The sequence below is a fragment of the Leuresthes tenuis genome, unplaced genomic scaffold (assembly GCF_036924035.1).
Source record: "Leuresthes tenuis unplaced genomic scaffold, fLeuTen1.0.hap1 SCAF_23, whole genome shotgun sequence".
NCBI classification, from domain to species: domain Eukaryota; kingdom Metazoa; phylum Chordata; class Actinopteri; order Atheriniformes; family Atherinopsidae; genus Leuresthes; species Leuresthes tenuis.
Window position 1 is genome coordinate 12299888 of NW_027325377.1, and position 12324 is coordinate 12312211.

General features: G+C 43.0%; 1 non-coding gene across 1 annotated transcript; it reads left to right on the plus strand.

Annotated features, from left to right (window-relative positions):
- Positions 1 to 5105: 5105 nt before the first annotated feature.
- On the plus strand, positions 5106 to 5296 carry LOC140283372 (U2 spliceosomal RNA). Its single transcript, XR_011910074.1, has one exon. It is a non-coding gene; the product is annotated as a U2 spliceosomal RNA (small nuclear RNA).
- Positions 5297 to 12324: the final 7028 nt, after the last annotated feature.

A 12324-nucleotide genomic window follows, 5' to 3' on the forward strand; every position in this document is an offset into this window, starting at 1 on the left:
ATGGGTAAAAAAAAGGTGCGAATGCCCAACCATACATCATCAAAAGCAGGAGTGCATGTGTTCGGCTACAAGAAGGTGTGAACGTGCAACCAAAGTTTGTAAAAAGCAGTTAAGAAAAGGTTCGAATATCCAACCATACATAATCAAAAGCGGGAGCAGAGCTGTTCGACTAAAAGTAGGTGTGAATGTCAGATCATAATTTGCAAAAAGCTGATGAGAAAGGGTGAGAATGCCCGACTATACACCATCAAATGCGGTAGCGGAGTTGTTCGGCTGTGAGTAGGTGTGAATCTCCAACCATAATTGCTGAAAAATGTGTTAGAAAAGGTAAAAATGCCGGTCCATACATAATCAAAATCGGGAGAGGTGGTGTTCAGCTGCAAGAAGGTCTAAATGTCCATCAATAATTGCTAGAAAACATGAAAGAAAATATTCGAAAATCAAACCACACATGATCATAAGTGGGAGAGGAGGTGTTCAGCTGCAAGAAGGTGTGAATGTCCACCCATAATTCCTCAAAAATGGGTAAAAAAAAAGGTGCGAATGCCTAACCATACATCATCAAAAGAGGGAGCGGAGGTGTTCCGCTGTAAGACGGTGTGAATGTCCGATCATAGATGGTAAAAAGCGGGTAAGAAAAGGTTAAATTACCCGACTGTACACAATCAAAAGAGGGAGCGGAGTTGTTCAGCTAAGAGAAGGTGTGAAAGTCCGACCTTGGTTTGTAAAAAGCGGGTAAGAAAAGGTTCGTATGCCCGAATATACACCATCAAAAGCGGAAGCGGAGGTGTTCGGCTGCAAGATATTGTGAACGTCCGACCAAAGTTTGTAAAAAGCAGTTAAGAAAAGGTTCGAATATCTAACCAAACATAATCAAAAGCGGGAGCAGAGCTGTTCGACTGGAAGTAGGTGTGAATGTCAGATCATAATTTGCAAAAAGCTGATGAGAAAGGGTGAGAATGCCCGACTATACACCATCAAATGCGGTAGCGGAGTTGTTCGGCTGTGAGTAGGTGTGAATCTCCAACCATAATTGCTGAAAAATGTGTTAGAAAAGGTAAAAATGCCGGTCCATACATCATCAAAATCGGGAGAGGTGGTGTTCAGCTGCAAGAAGGTCTAAATGTCCATCAATAATTGCTAGAAAACATGAAAGAAAATTTTCGAAAATCAAACCGCACATGATCATAAGTGGGAGAGGAGGTGTTCAACTGCAAGAAGGTGTGAATGTCCACCCATAATACCTGAAAAATGGGTAAAAAAAAGGTGCGAATGCCCAACCATACATCATCAAAAGCAGGAGTGCATGTGTTCGGCTACAAGAAGGTGTGAACGTGCAACCAAAGTTTGTAAAAAGCAGTTAAGAAAAGGTTCGAATATCCAACCATACATAATCAAAAGCGGGAGCAGAGCTGTTCGACTAAAAGTAGGTGTGAATGTCAGATCATAATTTGCAAAAAGCTGATGAGAAAGGGTGAGAATGCCCGACTATACACCATCAAATGCGGTAGCGGAGTTGTTCGGCTGTGAGTAGGTGTGAATCTCCAACCATAATTGCTGAAAAATGTGTTAGAAAAGGTAAAAATGCCGGTCCATACATAATCAAAATCGGGAGAGGTGGTGTTCAGCTGCAAGAAGGTCTAAATGTCCATCAATAATTGCTAGAAAACATGAAAGAAAATATTCGAAAATCAAACCACACATGATCATAAGTGGGAGAGGAGGTGTTCAGCTGCAAGAAGGTGTGAATGTCCACCCATAATACCTGAAAAATGGGTAAAAAAAAGGTGCGAATGCCCAACCATACATCATCAAAAGCAGGAGTGCATGTGTTCGGCTACAAGAAGGTGTGAACGTCCAACCAAAGTTTGTAAAAAGCAGTTAAGAAAAGGTTCGAATATCCAACCATACATAATCAAAAGCGGGAGCAGAGCTGTTCGACTGCAAGTAGGTGTGAATGTCAGATCATAATTTGCAAAAAGCTGATGAGAAAGGGTGAGAATGCCCGACTATACACCATCAAATGCGGGAGCGGAGTTGTTCGGCTGTGAGTAGGTGTGAATCTCCGACCATAATTGCTGAAAAATGTGTTAGAAAAGGTAAGAATGCCGGTCCATACATCATCAAAAGCGAGAGAGGTTGTGTTCGGCTGCAAGTAGGTGTGAATGTCCAGCCATAATTACTCACAAACGGGTAAGAAAAGGTAGTATTGCCAGACCATATATGATCAAAACAGGGAGCGGAGGTGGTTCAGCTGCAAGAAGGTTTGAATGTCCGACTAAAGTTCAAATATATTAACAAAAGCGGGAGGAGAGGTCTTCGGATGAGAGTGGTTGAAAATTTCCAACCATAATGTATAAAATGCGGTGAAAAAAAGGTGTGATAGAACACTAAAAGGTGGAGCGGAAGTGTTCGGCTGCAAGAAGGTGTGAATGTCCGACTATATTTGGTAAAAAGCAGGTGAAGCAAGGTCTGAATGCCCAACCTTACATCATCAAAAGCGAGATCAGAGGTGTTTGGCTGCAAGAAGGCCATAGTTTGCCAAAAGCAGGTAAGGTGCGAATGTCCGACTAAATATCAACAAAATTTGGGGCAGAGGTCTTCGGATGCAAGTGGGTGTGAATATCCCACCATACAAGTATGGTGGAGAGGAAGCTGTGAATGGCCGACCATAGTAAAAGGCGGGTGAGAGAAGGTGCGAATGTCAAACCATACATAATCAAAACAGGGAGCGGAGGTGTTCTGCTGTAAGAAGGTGTGAATGTCCAACCATAGTTGGTAAAAAGCGGGTAAGAAAAGGTTAAAATACCCGACTGTACACAATCAATAGCGGGAGCGGAGTTGTTCGGCTACTAAAAGGTGTGAAAGTCCGACCATGGTTTGTAAAAAGCGGGTACGAAAAGGTGCGAATGTCCGACAATGTATGATCAAAAGAGAGAGCGGAGGTTTTCGGATACAAGAAGGTTTGAATGTCCCACCATAGTTTGTAAAAAGCGGGTAAGAAAAGGTTCGAAAGCCCGACTATACACCATCAAAAGCGGGAGCAGAGGTGTTCCGCTGTAAGACGGTGTGAATGTCCGACCATAGTTGGTAAAAAGCGGGTAAGAAAAGGTTAAAATACCCGACTGTACACAATCAATAGCGGGAGCGGAGTTGTTTGGCTACAAGAAGGTGTGAAAGTCACACCATGGTTTGTAAAAACCGGGAAGAAAAGGCTCGAAAGCCCGACTATACACAATCAAAAAGAAGGTTTGAATGTCCATCAATAATTGCTTTAAAACAAGAAAGTAAATTTTCGAATATCAAACCGTACATGATCATAAGCGGGAGAGGAGGTGTTCCGCTGTAAGACGGTGTGAATGTCCGACCATAGTTGGTAAAAAGCGGGTAAGAAAAGGTTAAAATACCCAACTGTACACAATCAATGGCAGGAGCGGAGTTGTTCGGCTACTAAAAGGTGTGAAAGTCCGACCCTGGTTTGTAAAAGCGGGTAAGAAAAGGTTCGAATGCCCGAACATACACCATCAAAAGAGGGAGCGGAGGTGTTCCGCTGTAAGACGGTGTGAATGTCCGATCATAGTTGGTAAAAAGCGGGTAAGAAAAGGTTAAAATACCCGACTGTACACAATCAAAAGAGGGAGCGGAGTTGTTCAGCTAAGAGAAGGTGTGAAAGTCCGACCATGGTTTGTAAAAAGCGGGTAAGAAAAGGTTCGTATGCCCGAATATACACTATCAAAACCGGAAGCGTAGGTGTTCGGCTGCAAGAAGGTGTGAACGTCCGACCAAAGTTTGTAAAAAAGCAGTTAAGAAAAGGTTCGAATATCTAACCAAACATAATCAAAAGCGGGAGCAGAGCTGTTCGACTGCAAGTAGGTGTGACTGTCAGAGAATAATTTGCAAAAAGCTGATGAGAAAGGGTGAGAAATCCCGACTATACACCATCAAATGCGGTAGCGGAGTTGTTCGACTGTGAGTAGGTGTGATTCTCCAACCATAATTGCTGAAAAATGTGTTAGAAAAGGTAAGAATGCCGGTCCATACATCATCAAAAGCGGGAGAGGTGGTGTTCGGCTGCAAGTAGGTGTGAATGTCCATTAATAATTGCTTTAAAACATGAAAGAAAATTTTCGAATATCAAACCTTACATGATCATTAGCGGGAGCGGAGGTGTTCAGCTGCAAGAAGATGTGAATATCCACCCATAATTACTGAAAAATGGGTAGGAAAAGATGCAAATGTCCAACCATAAATCATCAAAAACAGGAGTGGAGTTGTTCAGCTACAAGAAGGTATGAAAGTCCAACCATGGTTTGTAAAAAGCGGGTAAGAGAAGGTTCAAATACTGAAAAATGTGTTAGAAAAGGTAAGAATGCCGGACCATATATCATCAAAAGCGGGAGAGGTTGTGTTCGGCTGCAAGAAGGTGTGAATGTCCAGCCATAATTACTCACAAACGGGTAAGAAAAGGTACTATTGCCAGACCATATATGATCAAAACAGGGAGCGGAGGTGGTTCAGCTGCAAGAAGGTTTGAATGTCCGACTAAAGTTTGTAAAAAGCGGGTAAGACAAGGTGTGAATGCCCGACAATGTATGATCAAAAGAGGTGCGGAGGTTTTCAGCTGCAAGAAGGTCTGAATATCCACCCATAATTACTGAAAAATGGGTAAGAAAAGGTGCGAAAGCCCAACCGCACATGATCATAAGTGGATGAGAAGGTGTTCGACTGCAAGTAGGTGTGAATGTAAGATCATAATTTGTAAAAAGCGGGTAAGAAAAGGTAAGAATGCCCAACCATAAATTATCAAAAGTGGCAGCAGAGTTTTGGCTGGTATTTATCAATGTCTAGATAGATTTCAACAAAAAACAACGTTGTACTTTGCAGTAAAAGAAAGTGCAAATCAAAAGTTTTAGGAATCCGAGAATAAGCTTATTTTCATGAGTTCTGCACGATTTCGGATTTTATGTATAAAATGAATTTCTTCACGCAAACTAAGTTAACACTGCTTTGTCCTTCATATGTACCCATTTCTACATATATTTCAAGCATAAACTTCCTCATATTACCCTGAATGAGAAAGAGCCACACTTGTGATTAAGCCATACCTCCCTTTTGAGGAGTTCTGCATGATTCAAGTGTAGTATCTGTTCTTATCAGTTTAATGTCTGATGTGTCCTCTATGCGAGGACTACATATTAAATGGATTTGTATCAATAGGAGTTGAAAAAGGAGCTTGCTCCGTTCACTCCAAGCATCGACCCGGTACTGTAGTGCCCCTGGGAACGGTGCGCTCTCCTCTGCTCTTGTGAAAAAGCAAACAGCGGTGCAGGATGGAAGTTTCAGGGAGCCCAAGATGAAACTTTCTTTTAGTCTGCTGAGAAAAGAGAGTGAATGCGAAGTAGACTTTAACACGGCTCTGGGAGCGAGCCGAGTGCGGGCTAACCAGGCGAATTGCTTGAACGAAACGCGACACCGAATGAGCGGTCAGAACAAAGCCTCAATACGGTGTTCCTGTGGTGTTTTTATAAAATGCGGTGAAAAAAAAGGTGTGAATGCCCCATAGAAAACTAAAAGGTGGAGCGGAAGTGTTCGGCTGCAAGAAGGTGTGAATGTCCGACTATATTTGGTGAAAAGCAGGTGAAGCAAGGTCTGAATGCCCAACCTTACATCATCAAAAGCGAGATCAGAGGTTTTTGGCTGCAAGAAGGCCATAGTTTGCCAAAAGTGGGTAAGGTGCGAATGACCGACTAAATATCAACAAAAGTGGGGGCGGAGGTCTTCGGATGCAAGTGGGTGTGAATATCCCACCATAGAAGTATGGTGGAGAGGAAGCTGTGAATGGCCGACCATAGTTTGCAAAAAGCGGGTGAGAAAAGGTGCGAATGTCCAACCATACATGATCAAAACAGGGAGCGGAGGTGTTTGGCTGCGACAAGGTGTGAATGTCCACCCATAATTAATGAAAAGCGGGCAACAAGTAGGTTCGAATGCCCAACCATACATCATCAAAAGCAGGAGTGGATGTGTTCGGCTACAAGAAGGTTTGAATGTCCGAGCATAGTTTGTAAAAAGCTGGTAAGAAAAGGTTCGAATGCCTGAACATACATCATCAAAAGCAGGACTGGATGTGTTCGGCTACAAGAAGGTTTGAATGTCCGACCATAGTTGGTAAAAAGTGGGTATGAAAAGGTTCGAATGCCCAAGTTCGGCTGAAAAAAACTGTGTTCGGCTGCAAAAAGGTGTGAATGTTTGACTAAAGTTTGTAAGACAAGGTTCGAATGCCTGACAATGTATGATCAAAAGCGGGAGCGGAGGTGTTCAGCTGCAAGAAGGTCTAAATGTCCATCATTAATTGCTAGAAAACATGAAAGAAAATTTTCGAAAATCAATCTGCACATGATCATAAGTGGGAGAGGAGGTGTTCAGCTGCAAGAAGGTGTGAATGTCCTACCATAATTGCTGAAAAATGTGTTAGAAACGGTGCCAATGCCCAACCATACATCATCAAAAGAAGAAGTGGATGTGTTCTGCTACGAGAAGGTTTGAATGTCCGACCATAGTTTGTAAAAAGCGGGTAAGAAAAAGTTCGAATGCCCGAACATACACCATCAAAAGAGGGAGCGGAGGTGTTCCGCTGTAAGATGCTGCGAATGTCCGACCATAGTTGGTAAAAAGCGGGTAAGAAAAGGTTAAAAAACCGGACTGTACACAATCAATAGCGGGAGCGGAGTTGTTCGGCTACAAGAAGGTCTGAATGTCCATTAATAATTTCTAGAAAACATGAAAAAAAATTTTCGAATATCCAACCGCACATGATCATAAGTGGGAGAGGAGGTGTTCAGCTGCAAGAAGGTGTGAATGTCCACCCATAATTCCTCAAAAATGGGTAAAAAAAAAAGGTGCGAATGCCCAACCATACATCATCAAAAGCAGGACTGGATGTGTTCGGCTACAAGAAGGTGTGAATGTCCGACCATAGTTGGTAAAAAGTGGGTATGAAAAGGTGCGAATGCCCAAATTCGGCTGCAAAAAACTGTGTTCGGCTGCAAAAAGGTGTGAATGTTCGACTAAAGTTTGTAAAAAGCGGGTAAGACAAGGTGCGAATGCCTGACAATGTATGATCAAAAGCGGGAGCGGAGGTGTTCAGCTGCAAGAAGGTCTAATTGTCCATTATTAATTGCTAGAAAACATGAAAGAAAATTTTCGAAAATCAATCCGCACATGATCATAAGTGGGAGAGGAGGTGTTCAGCTGCAAGAAGGTGTGAATATCCTACCATAATTGCTGAAAAATGTGTTAGAAACGGTAAGAATCCCGGACCATACCTCATCAAAAGCTAGAGAGGTGGTGTTCGGCTACAAGTAGGTGTGAATGTCTGACTAAAGTTCAAATATATTAACAAAAGCGGGAGGAGAGGTCTTCGGATGAGTGGTTGAGAATTTCCAACCATAATCTATAAAATGCGGTGAAAAAAAAAGGTGTGATAGAAACCTAAAAGGTGGAGCGGAAGTGTTCGGCTGCAAGAAGGTGTGAATGTCCATCTATAGTTGGTGAAAAGCAGGAAAAGCAAGGTCTGAATGCCCAATCTTACATCATCAAAAGCGAGATCAGAGGTGTTTGGCGGCAAGAAAACGGGTAAGGTGTGAATGACCGACTAAATATCAACAAAAGTGGGGGCGGAGATCTTCGGATGCAAGTGGGTGTGAATATCCCACCATACAAGTATGGTGGAGAGGAAGCTGTGAATGGCCGACCATAGTTTGCAAAAAGCGGGTGAGAAAAGGTGCGAATGTCCAACCATACATGATCAAAACAGGGAGCGGAGGTGTTTGGCTGCGACAAGGTGTGAATGTCCACCCATAATTAATGAAAAGCGGGCAACAAGTAGGTTCGAATGCCCAACCATACATCAACAAAAGCAGGAGTGGATGTGTTTGGCTACAAGAAGGTTTGAATGTCCGAGCATAGTTTGTAAAAAGCGGGTAAGAAAAGGTGCGAATGCCCGACAAAGTATGATCAAAAGAGGGAGTGGAGGTTTTCGGCTACAAGAAGGTTTGAATGTACGACCATAGTTTGTAAAAAGCGGGTAAGAAAAGGTGCGAATGCCCGAACATACACCATCAAAAGAGGGAGCGGAGGTGTTACACTTGAAAGACGGTGTGAATGTCCAACCATAGTTGGTAAAAAGTGGGTAAGAAAAGGTTCGAATGCCCGAATATATACCATCAAAAGCGGAAGCGGAGGTGTTCGGCTGCAAGAAGGTGTGAACGTCCGACCAAAGTTTGTAAAAAGCAGTTAAGAAAAGGTTCGAATATCCAACCAAACATAATCAAAAGTGGGAGCAGAGCTGTTCGACTGCAAGTAGGTGTGAATGTCCACCCATAATTCCTGAAAAATGGGTAAGAAAAGGTGCAAATGCCCAACCATACATCATCAAAAGAAGAAGTGGATGTGTTCTGCTACAAGAAGGTTTGAATGTCCGACCATAGTTTGTAAAAAGCGGGTAAGAAAAAGTTCGAATGCCCGAACATACACCATCAAAAGAGGGAGCGGAGGTGTTCCGCTGTAAGATGCTGCGAATGTCCGACCATAGTTGGTAAAAAGCGGGTAAGAAAAGGTTAAAAAACCAGACTGTACACAATCAATAGCGGGAGCGGAGTTGTTCGGCTACAAGAAGGTCTGAATGTCCATTAATAATTTCTAGAAAACATGAAAAAAAAATTTCGACTATCCAACCGCACATGATCATAAGTGGGAGAGGAGGTGTTCAGCTGCAAGAAGGTGTGAATGTCCACCCATAATTCCTCAAAAATGGGTAAAAAAAAAGGTGCGAATGCCCAACCATACATCATCAAAAGCAGGACTGGATGTGTTCGGCTACAAGAAGGTGTGAATGTCCGACCATAGTTGGTAAAAAGTGGGTATGAAAAGGTGCGAATGCCCAAATTCGGCTGCAAAAAACTGTGTTCGGCTGCAAAAAGGTGTGAATGTTCGACTAAAGTTTGTAAAAAGCGGGTAAGACAAGGTGCGAATGCCTGACAATGTATGATCAAAAGCGGGAGCGGAGGTGTTCAGCTGCAAGAAGGTCTAATTGTCCATTATTAATTGCTAGAAAACATGAAAGAAAATTTTCGAAAATCAATCCGCACATAATAATAAGTGGGAGAGGAGGTGTTCAGCTGCAAGAAGGTGTGAATATCCTACCATAATTGCTGAAAAATGTGTTAGAAACGGTAAGAATCCCGGACCATACCTCATCAAAAGCTAGAGAGGTGGTGTTCGGTTACAAGTAGGTGTGAATGTCTGACTAAAGTTCAAATATATTAACAAAAGCGGGAGGAGAGGTCTTCGGATGAGTGGTTGAGAATTTCCAACCATAATCTATAAAATGCGGTGAAAAAAAAAGGTGTGATAGAAACCTAAAAGGTGGAGCGGAAGTGTTCGGCTGCAAGAAGGTGTGAATGTCCATCTATAGTTGGTGAAAAGCAGGAAAAGCAAGGTCTGAATGCCCAATCTTACATCATCAAAAGCGAGATCAGAGGTGTTTGGCGGCAAGAAAACGGGTAAGGTGTGAATGACCGACTAAATATCAACAAAAGTGGGGGCGGAGATCTTCGGATGCAAGTGGGTGTGAATATCCCACCATACAAGTATGGTGGAGAGGAAGCTGTGAATGGCCGACCATAGTTTGCAAAAAGCGGGTGAGAAAAGGTGCGAATGTCCAACCATACATGATCAAAACAGGGAGCGGAGGTGTTTGGCTGCGACAAGGTGTGAATGTCCACCCATAATTAATGAAAAGCGGGCAACAAGTAGGTTCGAATGCCCAACCATACATCAACAAAAGCAGGAGTGGATGTGTTTGGCTACAAGAAGGTTTGAATGTCCGAGCATAGTTTGTAAAAAGCGGGTAAGAAAAGGTGCGAATGCCCGACAAAGTATGATCAAAAGAGGGAGTGGAGGTTTTCGGCTACAAGAAGGTTTGAATGTCCGAGCATAGTTTGTAAAAAGCTGGTAAGAAAAGGTGCGAATGCCTGAACATACATCATCAAAAGCAGGACTGGATGTGTTCGGCTACAAGAAGGTTTGAATGTCCGACCATAGTTGGTAAAAAGTGGGTATGAAAAGGTTCGAATGCCCAACTTCGGCTGAAAAAAACTGTGTTCGGCTGCAAAAAGGTGTGAATGTTTGACTAAAGTTTGTAAGACAAGGTTCGAATGCCTGACAATGTATGATCAAAAGCGGGAGCGGAGGTGTTCAGCTGCAAGAAGGTCTAAATGTCCATCATTAATTGCTAGAAAACATGAAAGAAAATTTTCGAAAATCAATCTGCACATGATCATAAGTGGGAGAGGAGGTGTTCAGCTGCAAGAAGGTGTGAATGTCCTACCATAATTGCTGAAAAATGTGTTAGAAACGGTAAGAATGCCGGACCATACATCATCAAAAGAGGGAGCGGAGGTGTTCGGCTGCAAGGTCTGAATTTCCAACCATAATTTGTAAACACCGTTGAAGAAAAGCCTCGAAAGCCCGACTATACACCATCAAAAGCGGGAGCAGAGGTGTTCAGCTGCAAGAAGGTCTGAATGTCCACCAATAATTACTGAAAAATGGGTAAGAAGAGGTGTGAATGCCCAACTATACATCATCAAAAGCAGAAGTGGATGTGTTCGGCCACAAGAAGGTTTGAATGTCCGACCATAGTTTGTAAAAGGCGGGTAAGAAAAGGTTTGAATGCCCGAACATACACAATCAAAAGAGGGAGCGGAGGTGTTTCGCTGCAAGAAGGTGTGAATGTCCGAGCATAGTTTGTAAAAAAAGGGTAAGAAAAGGTTCGAATGCCCGAACATACACCATCAAAAGAGGGAGCGGAGGTGTTCCGCTGTAAGAAGGTGTGAATGTCCAACCATAGTTGGTAAAAAGCGGGTAAGAAAAGGTTAAAATACCCGAATCTACACAATCAATAGCGGGAGCGGAGTTGTTCGGCTAAAAGAAGGTGTGAAAGTCCGACCATGGTTTGTAAAAAGCGGGTAAGAAAAGGTTCGAATGCAAAAATATACACCATCAAAAGCGGAAGCCGAGGTGTTCGGCTGCAAGTAGGTCTGAATGTCCACCCATAATTAATGAAAAGCGGGCAACAAGTAGGTTCGAATGCCCAACCATACATCAACAAAAGCAGGAGTGGATGTGTTTGGCTACAAGAAGGTTTGAATGTCCGAGCATAGTTTGTAAAAAGCGGGTAAGAAAAGGTGCGAATGCCCGACAATGTATGATCAAAAGAGGGAGTGGAGGTTTTCGGCTACAAGAAGGTTTGAATGTCCAACCATAGTTTGTAAAAAGCAGGTAAGAAAAGGTGCGAATGCCCGAAAATACACCATCAAAAGAGGGAGCGGAGGTGTTCCGCTGTAAGATGGTGCGAATGTCCGACCATAGTTGGTAAAAAGCGGGTAAGAAAAGGTGCGAATGCCCGAATATATACCATCATAAGCGGAAGCGGAGGTGTTCGGCTGCAAGAAGGTGTGAACGTCCGACCAAAGTTTGTAAAAAGCAGTTAAGAAAAGGTTCGAATATCCAACCAAACATAATCAAAAGTGGGAGCAGAGCTGTTCGACTGCAAGTAGGTGTGAATTTCCACCCATAATTCCTGAAAAATGGGTAAGAAAAGGTGCGAATGCCCAACCATACATCATCAAAAGAAGAAGTGGATGTGTTCTGCTACAAGAAGGTTTGAATGTCCGACCATAGCTTGTAAAAAGTGGGTAAGAAAAAGTTCGAATGCTCGAACATACACCATCAAAATTGGGAGCGGAGGTGTTCCGCTGTAAGACGGTGTGAATGTCCGACCATAATTGGTAAAAAGCGGGTAAGAAAAGGTTAAAATACCCGACTGTACACAATCAATAGCGGGAGCGGAGTTGTTCGGCTACAAGAAGGTGTGAAAGTCCGACCATGGTTTGTAAAACGCGGGTAAGACAAGGTGCGAATGCCCGACAATGTATGATCAAAAGAGGGAGCGGAGGTGTTCGGCTGCAAGGTCTAAATTTCCAACCATAATTTGTAAACACCGTTGAAGAAAAGCCTCGAAAGCCCGACTATACACCATCAAAAGCGGGAGCAGAGGTGTTCAGCTGCAAGAAGGTCTGAATGTCCACCAATAATTACTGAGAAATGGGTAAGAAAAGGTGTGAATGCCCAACTATACATCATCACAAGCAGAAGTGGATGTGTTCGGCCACAAGAAGGTTTGAATGTCCGACCATAGTTTGTAAAAGGCGGGTAAGAAAAGGTGTGAATGCCCAACTATACATCATCAAAAGCAGAAGT